Below are 15,309 nucleotides of genomic sequence, written 5' to 3' on the forward strand. Positions count from 1 at the left end.
CGCTGCCTGTGCCTCCTGGGTTTTCTTTGGTTGAGGGGATTTCGAGGTACGTTAGAAGTCTCTTTTTCTCTAACTTAGCTGTCGAAGGAAGAGTTGAGAAGTATGTGCTTCACTCTCTTAAGGTTGATTTTTATATTTTGTCTAAAACATTTTTTTGCTGGCCTGCTGAGGTTTGTTCAGCAGGTCAGCTTAAGGTACTCTTTTTGCCTCTTGGGTTGGTGTTATCTTTTATATTAAAACCTGACTATACTATGTTTACAAGAATGTTTTAATAGCTATTACTTAAGTTAGATAGTGACTTTCTACTTGAAACCAATATGTGAATGGTAATATCGTCTTTCATATGGATGCTAGCGAGAAGAAAGAGGAAGGACTGGGTACACCCAACTTTTTCTATCTATGTAGATAATACCAAACTCTTTCGTACAAGGTTCAAAACCTCTGTCTACAGTGCTCTAAATGTTTTCCGTTCACTTTGTGATTACTATTACTAGACTATCTAAATTGTTGTGACTTTTAATTCTTGACATAAAGGTGGTAACATGCTTTATGGGTTAAATTCAAAGGCCCAGGGGTCTTTGGCTACATGCCAGGGTCTCTGAACCCCCTGCCAGGGATTTAAAGCCCCCTGGCTGGGGCTGGAATCATTTAGGATGGTCAGGGGGAGGTCCGGGGTTCTGACAGTGCCCAAAGGAATGAGAAAGAGAAGTGAAGTTTTATAAAGAATCATTATTTATTTGCTGAACATCGGCAAACACGAGGATTTACAGAACACATTTCATTACAACAATCCTCATAACAACAACAACAACAATCTACTGCACATATTTCCATGGGCTCCTATGGAGTAACAATCTTCAAAACATATTTACAAAGAACTACTAACCTAAGAACATATTTACAAAAATATCCTAACTTTTCAAACATATATACACCGCCGTAATATCTACAGCCATCATCTGCATCAGTCCTGGAAGGAAGAAAGAAGCAAAGCTGGAGTCAGCTGCCAGCACTGGGCCCAGCTGGGCCCCAGGAGCTGGGACAGGGCTGGCAGGGCTGGTGTGGCCCCAGGCAAGTGCAGGGCAGGCCAGGGCTGGTGCTTGTGGCAGCACAATCCAGGCCCCCTGCGGGCAGCGTGTCCCTGAGCGGGGCCATCCAGCCCAGCCCCAGCCTGGCGCCAGGGCAGCCACTGTGTCTGTGGGCAGGGCATGGGGAGCATCTGCCTGTCTTACTTGTGGGGCTCCATCTTCATCCAAGGACCATGGGCTCCTCCTCATCCTTCTCATCCACTTCCATCGCCTCGATGTCGTCCTCCTCATCAACTTCCATCTCCTCAACCTGGTCTTCCACGTCCACCTCCATCATCTCTTCCTCATTCAGCACCATGTCCACTTCCATCGCCACCACAGTGTCTCTGTTAGTCTGCAAGAGACAGCACAATCTCACAGTGGGGTTCCTGTCCCACACCATCCATTGCCACATGGCTGCAGCCTGCTCAAGCAGGCTGCCTCCTCCCTGGAATGGCACAGTACCTCCACTGGCGCAGCAGTGCTCATCCTGCTGGGGTTGGTGCTCCAGAGCAGGCAGCAGGAAAAGGCCAGGCAGCAGCAGCAACAGCTGAGTGCTGACGGGCAGAGCGCAGAGCGAGCGCCAACTGAGCGCTGGCAGCAGGCAGAGTGTCTGCTGTGGTGGTTTCCAGGTGCTGGACGTTCCACCTGGAACGCTGTGGGAGCTGTGATGTCACAGAAGTTTCAGGGCCGCTCCACACTGGGAGATGGGCATGGTGGAATGATGAAATCCTTGAATGGTTTGGCCTGGAAGGGACCCTAAGGATCATCTGGTTCCAAGCTGAGCAGCCTCCCAGCACAGCAGGTTGCTGCGGCCCCTGTCCAAGCTGGCCTTGGATGTTGGTGGGCATGGGGTATGCACAGCCTCTCTGCGCTGGTCCCTGTGTCAGGGACAAGCACCCTGACAGGAAAGAACTTCTTGCCATCATGGAATGGATTCCAGCTCTTGCAGTTTCATCCCATTCCCCCTTGTTCTGTGACTTCAGTTGCTGACAAAGAGTCCTCTCCCACTTCCCTGTGGGTCAGGCTGTTCCTGCAGTGTCACACATGTGGCTGAAGCTGCAGCCAGGAGAGAGAGAAGCCAAGCTGGCAGAGAGAGGAAATGGGGAAAGTGACATGAGAGATGAGAGGAGAAGGAAAAAGTAGAGACATGCAAGGCATTGGGTTGGGTGGGCTGTGGCATTCATGCCTTTTATTAGAGGCCAGGTTCTCTGGTGCACTCAATGACTGTGTGATTGCGGCGTGTCCACAGTGAGCCCGTGTGAGCGAGCTGCACTCCCAGAGGCCGGAGCACACTTGCTTCAAGTGCTGATGAATGAGGCCAGAGATGGGTCTTTGTGTGGAACTCCAAACGCTGTGCATTGCCATGAAGAGGGTCCAGGGCCAGAGAGAAAATGAGGCTGGGGTCTGAGGGTTTCATTCGGGGGGGAGAAGGGGTGAAGCCAGGACCAGCAGGGGAGAAGAGAGAGGAGAACATTCTCTGGAGAGTAGATCTAAGGAAAAAATGGCAGTTGAAGTGGGTGATAGCAACAAAACCTGCGGATTGCAAGAGGCTGCAAGTGGCCATGGGTGAGAGCCTTGCATTCAGAGGGGTTTCTCTGTTTCACCTTGGTCCCCTTTGCCCTAAGGTATTACAGTTGCAATGAGAGGCCCCTGGGCCTCCACAAGTGCCCCCTTTTTGTTTTCAAGAATGAAGGCTTCTGCCATGGACTTTTGCAAGCGTTGAGCAAAACTGGATAGAATAACCAAGACAATGAATACAAGAAACAAAGCCCACAAAACAGTCTTGACTAAATCACAGAATCACAGAAACATGAGTTTGGAAGAGACCCCTAAGATCATCAAGTCCAACCTATGCCCTAACATCTCAACTAGACTATAGCACCAAGTGGCATGTCCAGTCTTTTTTTAAACACATCCAGTGATGGTGATTCCACCACCTCCCTGGGAAGACAATTCCAGTGCTTTATTATTCTTTCAGTGAAAATTTTTTTCCTAATATCTAACCTATACCTTCCCTGACGTAGCTTGAGACTGTGTCCCCTTGTTCTGTCAGTTGCTGCCCGGTGGAAGAGACCGACCCCCACCTGTCTACAACCTCCCTTCAGGAAGTTGTAGAGAGCAATAAGGTCACCTCTAAGCCTCCTCTTCTCCAGGCTAAACAACCCCAGCTCCCTCAAATGTTCCTCGTAGGGCTTGTTTTCCAAGCCCCTCACCAGCCTCGTTGCTCTCCTCTGGACACGCTCAAGTATCTCAATATCCTTCCTAAATTGAGGGGCCCAGAACTGGACACAGTACTCAAGATGTGGCCTCACCAGTGCCGAGTACAGGGGGAGAATGACCTCCCTGCTCCTGCTGCTCACACAAGTCCTAATGCAGGCCAGGATGCCGTTGGCCTTCTTGGCCACCAAGGCACATTGCTGGCTCATATCCAATCGGCTGTCAACCAGCACCCCCAGGTCCCTTTCTGCCTGAACACTATCCAGCCACACCGTCCCCAGCCTGTAACGCTGTAGGGGATTTTTGTGGCCAAAATGCAGAACACGGCACTTAGACTTATTAGACTTCATATTGTTGGACGTAAAGATGAAAGCCAGCCTTTCATGCCCCAGTCTTTCAACAGTCCAGTGAGCCAGTCGTTGTTGCCTTTTGTCTGGATCTTATTGATTTGATCTGTGAGCAGCTGGCCGCTCTGGTATACTGAGTCCCTATGTGAGAAGAGGTTGACATGCGTGGCCATGGGCAAGAAATTGTGGCTTGGCTGTGGAACCACCCATGCGAAGGCATGCGGCATAGTTAGGAGCATCCAGCTTCCTGCTGCAGTGGCAAGAAAGGACAGCATCCTTTGACTTTAGCTAATTTAGTAGTGGGTGGAGGCTTGGGTGGCCTGAAAGTAAAGAGATAGGGAGATTGCAATGTGAAACTGAAATTCTGGTCCCACTAAACTTTCTCTTCTGTAAGGCAAGGGTTTGAAGTCAGCTTATTAGAAGAATCAAATATCAAGGCTAGAATACAGTTTTTCCAATTGTTAAGCGGTATATCGCAGTTAGTGGTGTCTGAGCTCTCTTGGTGTTGGTGTGTGCGGTCCACACTGCTTAGGAGATCTTCTTCTGTCCTTCTTCTTCTTTTGCAGGCTGCTGCTGTCTCTCTTAGGCTTTTGTTCTGTTTTTCTGATGGTGGCTGTGGTGTTTGCCTGGCCATTGGCAGAAGAGTTTTATGTTTTTTGCTGGGATGCGTCTTGGGCCTGCTGCTGTAGAGACACAAGCATATCCTCCCTCCCAAGTAATGAATGGGAAAGGGCCCATAATTTGTTTGGATTCAGGGTCTTTGATCAACACAGGTGGCTTTTCTTTTTATTGGGCTGCCAATTAAATATAAAATGCCTGATGACTGGGGGAGTTGTTGAAAAAGTTGAGCACATCAAGGGCCTTGGCCAGGCTCTCAATGGGAGATACTATGTGGACTCCCTGTCTCTGTTGATCAAGGATCCTTTGGATGGAAGAGTGGGCCCTCTGGACGATGGACTGTCCTGTGGCAGAGTGTGGTATGGCTGTGACATGTTTTGTAGCCCACTGGTCAGAAAATGGTTGGAATCAGTGGGAGGTATAAGCAGGACCATGATCAGTTTTAATTTCCTGTGGAACAGGGGAGGTGGAAAAGGCTAAAAAGTAACGTTTTATAGCATCTTTTGATTTTTCAGCAGCATGGGCAGGGGCAGAAATCGCAGCGTTGTCGGTGTGGATTGAGACGGGGATGTATTTTAGTCTCCCAAAAGGGGCTTGGTGTGTGATGTGTGATTGCCCGATCTGGAGAGTCTTTAGTCCTCTTGGATTGAGTGCAGCTCTGACAGAAGCAAAGGCACGTTGCTGACAATTTGGGCAGGTGGCTGCCATGAATCTTGCCTGATCTTGGGTAATTTTAAAGATGCTGAGCGGTGCAGGAATGTTTTGATGGTAGAAGTGGTGGCGGATCCTAGCCTGGTCAGAAAGATTCCGTAGGGAGGTTTGGAGAAGCATTGCTGAGGCATCTGCTCTAGCATTGCCTACTATAAATGCAGGAAGGGTGGTATGAGACCTTGTGTGCATGATATAGTGTGGGTGTTGTCTGTGGGACAGAAGAGAAATGAAAGGGGAAAGCAAATGCTCTAGTTGGGGTTAGAAATGTCTTTGAAAATGGAATTTTCGGCCCGCTGCACTAGGTCATAGACATGTGCCGAATCAGTGATCAAAGGAAGAGGTTCTTTGAAAGTGGAGAAGGTCCTAAGGACTGCAGTCAATTCAGCAATTTGGGCAGGGTGAGGATCCCCTGGCTTGGCTTTTGTCTCTTGAGCAATGCGGGCCCAGGGCAGTGCAGAGCAGGGTGGGAAGCAGAGCCCGGAGCCTTTGGAGGCTGCAAGCCTTAAACATCAGCCCCTGCAGCAGCCCAGATGCAGGTGCCACAGTTGCCAAGGCTGTCAAGGCCTTGAGAGCGGGCAGGTGGATTTTGCATCCCTGTGGGCTGATGGCGGCTCTGGAGCCAGGAGTGGCTGTGGCTGCAGCAGTAAGGGTGGCTGAAAGTTTCCTGCCTTGCTTTGGTGGCATGGCTGCAGGGGCCAGTGCAGTGAGAGCCCCCTCTGTGCTGGTGAGAGCTCAGCTCTTGGGGACGCGGCTGTGCCCCAGCCCAGGAGCAGCAGCAGTGGCCAGCGGCAGCAGTGGTGTCAGTGGGACCCCCTGTGCACAGGGAGCCCCAGCCGCGGGGTGGCCGTGGCAGCAGCCCCAGGGAGCTCCAGCCCCGGGATCCCGGAACAAGTGGAAATCCCAACTGTGCAAGCGCTGCCTGTGCCTCCTGGGTTTTCTTTGGTTGAGGGGATTTCGAGGTACGTTAGAAGTCTCTTTTTCTCTAACTTAGCTGTCGAAGGAAGAGTTGAGAAGTATGTGCTTCACTCTCTTAAGGTTGATTTTTATATTTTGTCTAAAACATTTTTTTGCTGGCCTGCTGAGGTTTGTTCAGCAGGTCAGCTTAAGGTACTCTTTTTGCCTCTTGGGTTGGTGTTATCTTTTATATTAAAACCTGACTATACTATGTTTACAAGAATGTTTTAATACCTATTACTTAAGTTAGATAGTGACTTTCTACTTGAAACCAATATGTGAATGGTAATATCGTCTTTCATATGGATGCTAGCGAGAAGAAAGAGGAAGGACTGGGTACACCCAAATTTTTCTATCTATGTAGATAATACCAAACTCTTTCGTACAAGGTTCAAAACCTCTGTCTACAGTGCTCTAAATGTTTTCCGTTCACTTTGTGATTACTATTACTAGACTATCTAAATTGTTGTGACTTTTAATTCTTGACATAAAGGTGGTAACATGCTTTATGGGTTAAATTCAAAGGCCCAGGGGTCTTTGGCTACATGCCAGGGTCTCTGAACCCCCTGCCAGGGATTTAAAGCCCCCTGGCTGGGGCTGGAATCATTTAGGATGGTCAGGGGGAGGTCCGGGGTTCTGACAGTGCCCAAAGGAATGAGAAAGAGAAGTGAAGTTTTATAAAGAATCATTATTTATTTGCTGAACATCGGCAAACACGAGGATTTACAGAACACATTTCATTACAACAATCCTCATAACAACAACAACAACAATCTACTGCACATATTTCCATGGGATCCTATGGAGTAACAATCTTCAAAACATATTTACAAAGAACTACTAACCTAAGAACATATTTACAAAAATATCCTAACTTTTCAAACATATATACACCGCCGTAATATCTACAGCCATCATCTGCATCAGTCCTGGAAGGAAGAAAGAAGCAAAGCTGGAGTCAGCTGCCAGCACTGGGCCCAGCTGGGCCCCAGGAGCTGGGACAGGGCTGGCAGGGCTGGTGTGGCCCCAGGCAAGTGCAGGGCAGGCCAGGGCTGGTGCTTGTGGCAGCACAATCCAGGCCCCCTGCGGGCAGCGTGTCCCTGAGCGGGGCCATCCAGCCCAGCCCCAGCCTGGCGCCAGGGCAGCCACTGTGTCTGTGGGCAGGGCATGGGGAGCATCTGCCTGTCTTACTTGTGGGGCTCCATCTTCATCCAAGGACCATGGGCTCCTCCTCATCCTTCTCATCCACTTCCATCGCCTCGATGTCATCCTCCTCATCAACTTCCATCTCCTCAACCTGCTCTTCCACGTCCACCTCCATCATCTCTTCCTCATTCAGCACCATGTCCACTTCCATCGCCACCACAGTGTCTCTGTTAGTCTGCAAGAGACAGCACAATCTCACAGTGGGGTTCCTGTCCCACACCATCCATTGCCACATGGCTGCAGCCTGCTCAAGCAGGCTGCCTCCTCCCTGGAATGGCACAGTACCTCCACAGGCGCAGCAGTGCTCATCCTGCTGGGGTTGGTGCTCCAGAGCAGGCAGCAGGAAAAGGCCAGGCAGCAGCAGCAACAGCTGAGTGCTGACGGGCAGAGCGCAGAGCGAGCGCCAACTGAGCGCTGGCAGCAGGCAGAGTGTCTGCTGTGGTGGTTTCCAGGTGCTGGACGTTCCACCTGGAACACTGTGGGAGCTGTGATGTCACAGAAGTTTCAGGGCCGCTCCACACTGGGAGATGGGCATGGTGGAATGATGAAATCCTTGAATGGTTTGGCCTGGAAGGGACCCTAAGGATCATCTGGTTCCAAGCTGAGCAGCCTCCCAGCACAGCAGGTTGCTGCGGCCCCTGTCCAAGCTGGCCTTGGATGTTGGTGGGCATGGGGTATGCACAGCCTCTCTGCGCTGGTCCCTGTGTCAGGGACAAGCACCCTGACAGGAAAGAACTTCTTGCCATCATGGAATGGATTCCAGCTCTTGCAGTTTCATCCCATTCCCCCTTGTTCTGTGACTTCAGTTGCTGACAAAGAGTCCTCTCCCACTTCCCTGTGGGTCAGGCTGTTCCTGCAGTGTCACACATGTGGCTGAAGCTGCAGCCAGGAGAGAGAGAAGCCAAGCTGGCAGAGAGAGGAAATGGGGAAAGTGACATGAGAGATGAGAGGAGAAGGAAAAAGTAGAGTCATGCAAGGCATTGGGTTGGGTGGGCTGCGGGATTCCTGCCTTTTATTAGAGGCCAGGTTCTCTGGTGCACTCAATGACTGTGTGATTGCGGCGTGTCCACAGTGAGCCCGTGTGAGCGAGCTGCACTCCCAGAGGCCGGAGCACACTTGCTTCAAGTGCTGATGAATGAGGCCAGAGATGGGTCTTTGTGTGGAACTCCAAACGCTGTGCATTGCCATGAAGAGGGTCCAGGGCCAGAGAGAAAATGAGGCTGGGGTCTGAGGGTTTCATTCGGGGGGGAGAAGGGGTGAAGCCAGGACCAGCAGGGGAGAAGAGAGAGGAGAACATTCTCTGGAGAGTAGATATAAGGAAAAAATGGCAGTTGAAGTGGGTGATAGCAACAAAACCTGCGGATTGCAAGAGGCTGCAAGTGGCCATGGGTGAGAGCCTTGCATTCAGAGGGGTTTCTCTGTTTCACCTTGGTCCCCTTTGCCCTAAGGTATTACAGTTGCAATGAGAGGCCCCTGGGCCTCCACAAGTGCCCCCTTTTTGTTTTCAAGAATGAAGGCTTCTGCCATGGACTTTTGCAAGCGTTGAGCAAAACTGGATAGAATAACCAAGACAATGAATACAAGAAACAAAGCCCACAAAACAGTCTTGACTAAATCACAGAATCACAGAAACATGAGTTTGGAAGAGACCCCTAAGATCATCAAGTCCAACCTATGCCCTAACATCTCAACTAGACTATAGCACCAAGTGGCATGTCCAGTCTTTTTTTAAACACATCCAGTGATGGTGATTCCACCACCTCCCTGGGAAGACAATTCCAGTGCTTTATTATTCTTTCAGTGAAAATTTTTTTCCTAATATCTAACCTATACCTTCCCTGACGTAGCTTGAGACTGTGTCCCCTTGTTCTGTCAGTTGCTGCCCGGTGGAAGAGACCGACCCCCACCTGTCTACAACCTCCCTTCAGGAAGTTGTAGAGAGCAATAAGGTCACCTCTAAGCCTCCTCTTCTCCAGGCTAAACAACCCCAGCTCCCTCAAATGTTCCTCGTAGGGCTTGTTTTCCAAGCCCCTCACCAGCCTCGTTGCTCTCCTCTGGACACGCTCAAGTATCTCAATATCCTTCCTAAATTGAGGGGCCCAGAACTGGACACAGTACTCAAGATGTGGCCTCACCAGTGCCGAGTACAGGGGGAGAATGACCTCCCTGCTCCTGCTGCTCACACAAGTCCTAATGCAGGCCAGGATGCCGTTGGCCTTCTTGGCCACCAAGGCACATTGCTGGCTCATATCCAATTGGCTGTCAACCAGCACCCCCAGGTCCCTTTCTGCCTGAACACTATCCAGCCACACCGTCCCCAGCCTGTAACGCTGTAGGGGATTTTTGTGGCCAAAATGCAGAACACGGCACTTAGACTTATTAGACTTCATATTGTTGGACGTAAAGATGAAAGCCAGCCTTTCATGCCCCAGTCTTTCAACAGTCCAGTGAGCCAGTCGTTGTTGCCTTTTGTCTGGATCTTATTGATTTGATCTGTGAGCAGCTGGCCGCTCTGGTATGCTGAGTCCCTATGTGAGAAGAGGTTGACATGCGTGGCCATGGGCAAGAAATTGTGGCTTGGCTGTGGAACTACCCATGCGAAGGCATGCGGCATAGTTAGGAGCATCCAGCTTCCTGCTGCAGTGGCAAGAAAGGACAGCATCCTTTGACTTTAGCTAATTTACTAGTGGGTGGAGACTTGGGTGGCCTGAAAGTAAAGAGATAGGGAGATTGCAATGTGAAACTTAAATTCTGGTCCCACTAAACTTTCTCTTCTGTAAGGCAAGGGTTTGAAGTCAGCTTATTAGAAGAATCAAATATCAAGGCTAGAATACAGTTTTTCCAATTGTTAAGCAGTATATCGCAGTTAGTGGTGTCTGAGCTCTCTTGGTGTTGGTCTGTGCGGTCCACACTGCTTAGGAGATCTTCTTCTGTCCTTCTTCTTCTTCTTTTGCAGGCTGCTGCTGTCTCTCTTAGGCTTTTGTTCTGTTTTTCTGATGGTGGCTGTGGTGTTTGCCTGGCCATTGGCAGAAGAGTTTTATGTTTTTTGCTGGGATGCGTCTTGGGCCTGCTGCTGTAGAGACACAAGCATATCCTCCCTCCCAAGTAATGAATGGGAAAGGGCCCATAATTTGTTTGGATTCAGGGTCTTTGATCAACACAGGTGGCTTTTCTTTTTATTGGGCTGCCAATTAAATATAAAATGCCTGATGACTGGGGGAGTTGTTCAAAAAGTTGAGCACATCAAGGGCCTTGGCCAGGCTCTCAATGGGAGATACTATGTGGACTCCCTGTCTCTGTTGATCAAGGATCCTTTGGATGGAAGAGTGGGCCCTCTGGACGATGGACTGTCCTGTGGCAGAGTGTGGTATGGCTGTGACATGTTTTGTAGCCCACTGGTCAGAAAACGGTTGGAATTAGTGGGAGGTATAAGCAGGACCATGATCAGTTTTAATTTCCTGTGGAACAGGGAAGGTGGAAAAGGCTAAAAAGTAACGTTTTATAGCATCTTTTGATTTTTCAGCAGCATGGGCAGGGGCAGAAACCGCAGCGTTGTCGGTGTGGATTGAGACGGGGATGTATTTTAGTCTCCCAAAAGGGGCTTGGTGTGTGATGTGAGATTGCCCGATCTGGAGAGTCTTTAGTCCTCTTGGATTGAGTGCAGCTCTGACAGAAGCAAAGGCACGTTGCTGACAATTTGGGCAGGTGGCTGCCATGAATCTTGCCTGATCTTGGGTAATTTTAAAGATGCTGAGCGGTGCAGGAATGTTTTGATGGTAGAAGTGGTGGCGGATCCTAGCCTGTTCAGAAACATTCCGTAGGGAGGTTTGGAGAAGCATTGCTGAGGCATCTGCTCTAGCATTGCCTACTATAAATGCAGGAAGGGTGGTATGAGACCTTGTGTGCATGATATAGCGTGGGTGTTGTCTGTGGGACAAAAGAGAAATGAATGCTGAAAGCAAATGCTCTAGTTGGGGTTAGAAATGTCTTTGAAAATGGAATTTTCAGCCCGCTGCACTAGGCCATAGACATGTGCCGAATCAGTGATCAAAGGAAGAGGTTCTTTGAAAGTGGAGAAGGTCCTAAGGACTGCAGTCAATTCAGCAATTTGGGCAGGGTGAGGATCCCCTGGCTTGACTTTTGTCTCTTGAGCAATGCGGGCCCAGGGCAGTGCAGAGCAGGGTGGGAAGCAGAGCCCGGAGCCTTTGGAGGCTGCAAGCCTTAAACATCAGCCCCTGCAGCAGCCCAGATGCAGGTGCCACAGTTGCCAAGGCTGTCAAGGCCTTGAGAGCGGGCAGGTGGATTTTGCATCCCTGTGGGCTGATGGCGGCTCTGGAGCCAGGAGTGGCTGTGGCTGCAGCAGGAAGGGTGGCTGAAAGTTTCCTGCCTTGCTTTGGTGGCATGGCTGCAGGGGCCAGTGCAGTGAGAGCCCCCTCTGTGCTGGTGACAGCTCAGCTCTTGGGGACGCGGCTGTGCCCCAGCCCAGGAGCAGCAGCAGTGGCCAGCGGCAGCAGTGGTGTCAGTGGGACCCCCTGTGCACGTGGAGCCCCAGCCGCGGGGTGGCCGTGGCAGCAGCCCCAGGGAGCTCCAGCCCCGGGATCCCGGAGCAAGTGGAAATCCCAACTGTGCAAGCGCTGCCTGTGCCTCTTGGGTTTTCTTTGGTTGAGGGGATTTCGAGGTACGTTAGAAGTCTCTTTTTCTCTAACTTAGCTGTCGAAGGAAGAGTTGAGAAGTATGTGCTTCACTCTCTTAAGGTTGATTTTTATATTTTGTCTAAAACATTTTTTTGCTGGCCTGCTGAGGTTTGTTCAGCAGGTCAGCTTAAGGTACTCTTTTTGCCTCTTGGGTTGGTGTTATCTTTTATATTAAAACCTGACTATACTATGTTTACAAGAATGTTTTAATAGCTATTACTTAAGTTAGATAGTGACTTTCTACTTGAAACCAATATGTGAATGGTAATATCGTCTTTCATATGGATGCTAGCGAGAAGAAAGAGGAAGGACTGGGTACACCCAAATTTTTCTATCTATGTAGATAATACCAAACTCTTTCGTACAAGGTTCAAAACCTCTGTCTACAGTGCTCTAAATGTTTTCCGTTCACTTTGTGATTACTATTACTAGACTATCTAAATTGTTGTGACTTTTAATTCTTGACATAAAGGTGGTAACATGCTTTATGGGTTAAATTCAAAGGCACAGGGGTCTTTGGCTACATGCCAGGGTCTCTGAACCCCCTGCCAGGGATTTAAAGCCCCCTGGCTGGGGCTGGAATCATTTAGGATGGTCAGGGGGAGGTCCGGGGTTCTGACAGTGCCCAAAGGAATGAGAAAGAGAAGTGAAGTTTTATAAAGAATCATTATTTATTTGCTGAACATCGGCAAACACGAGGATTTACAGAACACATTTCATTACAACAATCCTCATAACAACAACAACAACAATCTACTGCACATATTTCCATGGGATCCTATGGAGTAACAATCTTCAAAACATATTTACAAAGAACTACTAACCTAAGAACATATTTACAAAAATATCCTAACTTTTCAAACATATATACACCGCCGTAATATCTACAGCCATCATCTGCATCAGTCCTGGAAGGAAGAAAGAAGCAAAGCTGGAGTCAGCTGCCAGCACTGGGCCCAGCTGGGCCCCAGGAGCTGGGACAGGGCTGGCAGGGCTGGTGTGGCCCCAGGCAAGTGCAGGGCAGACCAGGGCTGGTGCTTGTGGCAGCACAATCCAGGCCCCCTGCGGGCAGCGTGTCCCTGAGCGGGGCCATCCAGCCCAGCCCCAGCCTGGCGCCAGGGCAGCCACTGTGTCTGTGGGCAGGGCATGGAGAGCATCTGCCTGTCTTACTTGTGGGGCTCCATCTTCATCCAAGGACCATGGGCTCCTCCTCATCCTTCTCATCCACTTCCATCGCCTCGATGTCATCCTCCACATCTACTTCCATGTCCTCAACCTGGTCTTCCACGTCCACCTCCATCATCTCTTCCTCATTCAGCACCATGTCCACTTCCATCGCCACCACAGTGTCTCTGTTAGTCTGCAAGAGACAGCACAAACTCACAGTGGGGTTCCTGTCCCACACCATCCATTCCTACATGGCTGCAGCCTGCTCAAGCAGGCTGCCTCCTCCCTGGAATGGCACAGTACCTCCACTGGCGCAGCAGTGCTCATCCTGCTAGGGTTGGTGCTCCAGAGCAGGCAGCAGGAAAAGGCCAGGCAGCAGCAGCAACAGCTGAGTGCTGACGGGCAGAGCGCAGAGCGAGCGCCAACTGAGCGCTGGCAGCAGGCAGAGTGTCTGCTGTGGTGGTTTCCAGGTGCTGGACGTTCCACCTGGAACACTGTGGGAGCTGTGATGTCACAGAAGTTTCAGGGCCGCTCCACACTGGGAGGTGGGCATGGTGGAATGATGAAATCCTTGAATGGTTTGGCTTGGAAGGGACCCTAAAGATCATCTGGTTGCAAGCTGAGCAGCCTCCCAGCACAGCAGGTTGCTGCGGCCCCTGTCCAAGCTGGCCTTGGATGTTGGTGGGCATGGGGTATGCACAGCCTCTCTGCGCTGGTCCCTGTGTCAGGGACAAGCACCCTGACAGGAAAGAACTTCTTGCCATCATGGAATGGATTCCAGCTCTTGCAGTTTCATCCCATTCGCCCTTGTTCTGTCACTTCAGTTGCTGACAAAGAGTCCTCTCCCACTTCCCTGTGGGTCAGGCTGTTCCTGCAGTGTCACACATGTGGCTGAAGCTGCAGCCAGGAGAGAGAGAAGCCAAGCTGGCAGAGAGAGGAAATGGGGAAAGTGACATGAGAGATGAGAGGAGAAGGAAAAAGTAGAGACATGCAAGGCATTGGGTTGGGTGATTTGTGGCATTCATGCCTTTTATTAGAGGCCAGGTTCTCTGGTGCACTCAATGACTGTGTGATTGCGGCGTGTCCACAGTGAGCCCGTGTGAGCGAGCTGCACTCCCAGAGGCCGGAGCACACTTGCTTCAAGTGCTGATGAATGAGGCCAGAGATGGGTCTTTGTGTGGAACTCCAAACGCTGTGCATTGCCATGAAGAGGGTCCAGGGCCAGAGAGAAAATGAGGCTGGGGAATGAGGTTTCATTCGGGGGGGAGAAGGGGTGAAGCCAGGACCAGCAGGGGAGAAGAGAGAGGAGAACATTCTCTGGAGAGTAGATCTAAGGAAAAAATGGCAGTTGAAGTGGGTGATAGCAACAAAACCTGCGGATTGCAAGAGGCTGCAAGTGGCCATGGGTGAGAGCCTTGCATTCAGAGGGGTTTCTCTGTTTCACCTTGGTCCCCTTTGCCCTAAGGTATTACAGTTGCAATGAGAGGCCCCTGGGCCTCCACAAGTGCCCCCTTTTTGTTTTCAAGAATGAAGGCTTCTGCCATGGACTTTTGCAAGCGTTGAGCAAAACTGGATAGAATAACCAAGACAATGAATACAAGAAACAAAGCCCACAAAACAGTCTTGACTAAATCACAGAATCACAGAAACATGAGTTTGGAAGAGACCCCTAAGATCATCAAGTCCAACCTATGCCCTAACATCTCAACTAGACTATAGCACCAAGTGGCATGTCCAGTCTTTTTTTAAACACATCCAGTGATGGTGATTCCACCACCTCCCTGGGAAGACAGTTCCAGTGCTTTATTATTCTTTCAGTGAAAATTTTTTTCCTAATATCTAACCTATACCTTCCCTGACGTAGCTTGAGACTGTGTCCCCTTGTTCTGTCAGTTGCTGCCCGGTGGAAGAGACCGACCCCCACCTGTCTACAACCTCCCTTCAGGAAGTTGTAGAGAGCAATAAGGTCACCTCTAAGCCTCCTCTTCTCCAGGCTAAACAACCCCAGCTCCCTCAAATGTTCCTCGTAGGGCTTGTTTTCCAAGCCCCTCACCAGCCTCGTTGCTCTCCTCTGGACACGCTCAAGTATCTCAATATCCTTCCTAAATTGAGGGGCCCAGAACTGGACACAGTACTCAAGATGTGGCCTCACCAGTGCCGAGTACAGGGGGAGAATGACCTCCCTGCTCCTGCTGCTCACACAAGTCCTAATGCAGGCCAGGATGCCGTTGGCCTTCTTGGCCACCAAGGCACATTGCTGGCTCATATCCAATTGGCTGTCAACCAGCACCCCCAGGTCCCTTTCTGCCTGAACACTATCCAGCC

This window comes from Passer domesticus, chromosome 11, assembly GCF_036417665.1.
Source record: "Passer domesticus isolate bPasDom1 chromosome 11, bPasDom1.hap1, whole genome shotgun sequence".
In the NCBI taxonomy this organism is placed as follows: Eukaryota; Metazoa; Chordata; class Aves; order Passeriformes; family Passeridae; genus Passer; species Passer domesticus.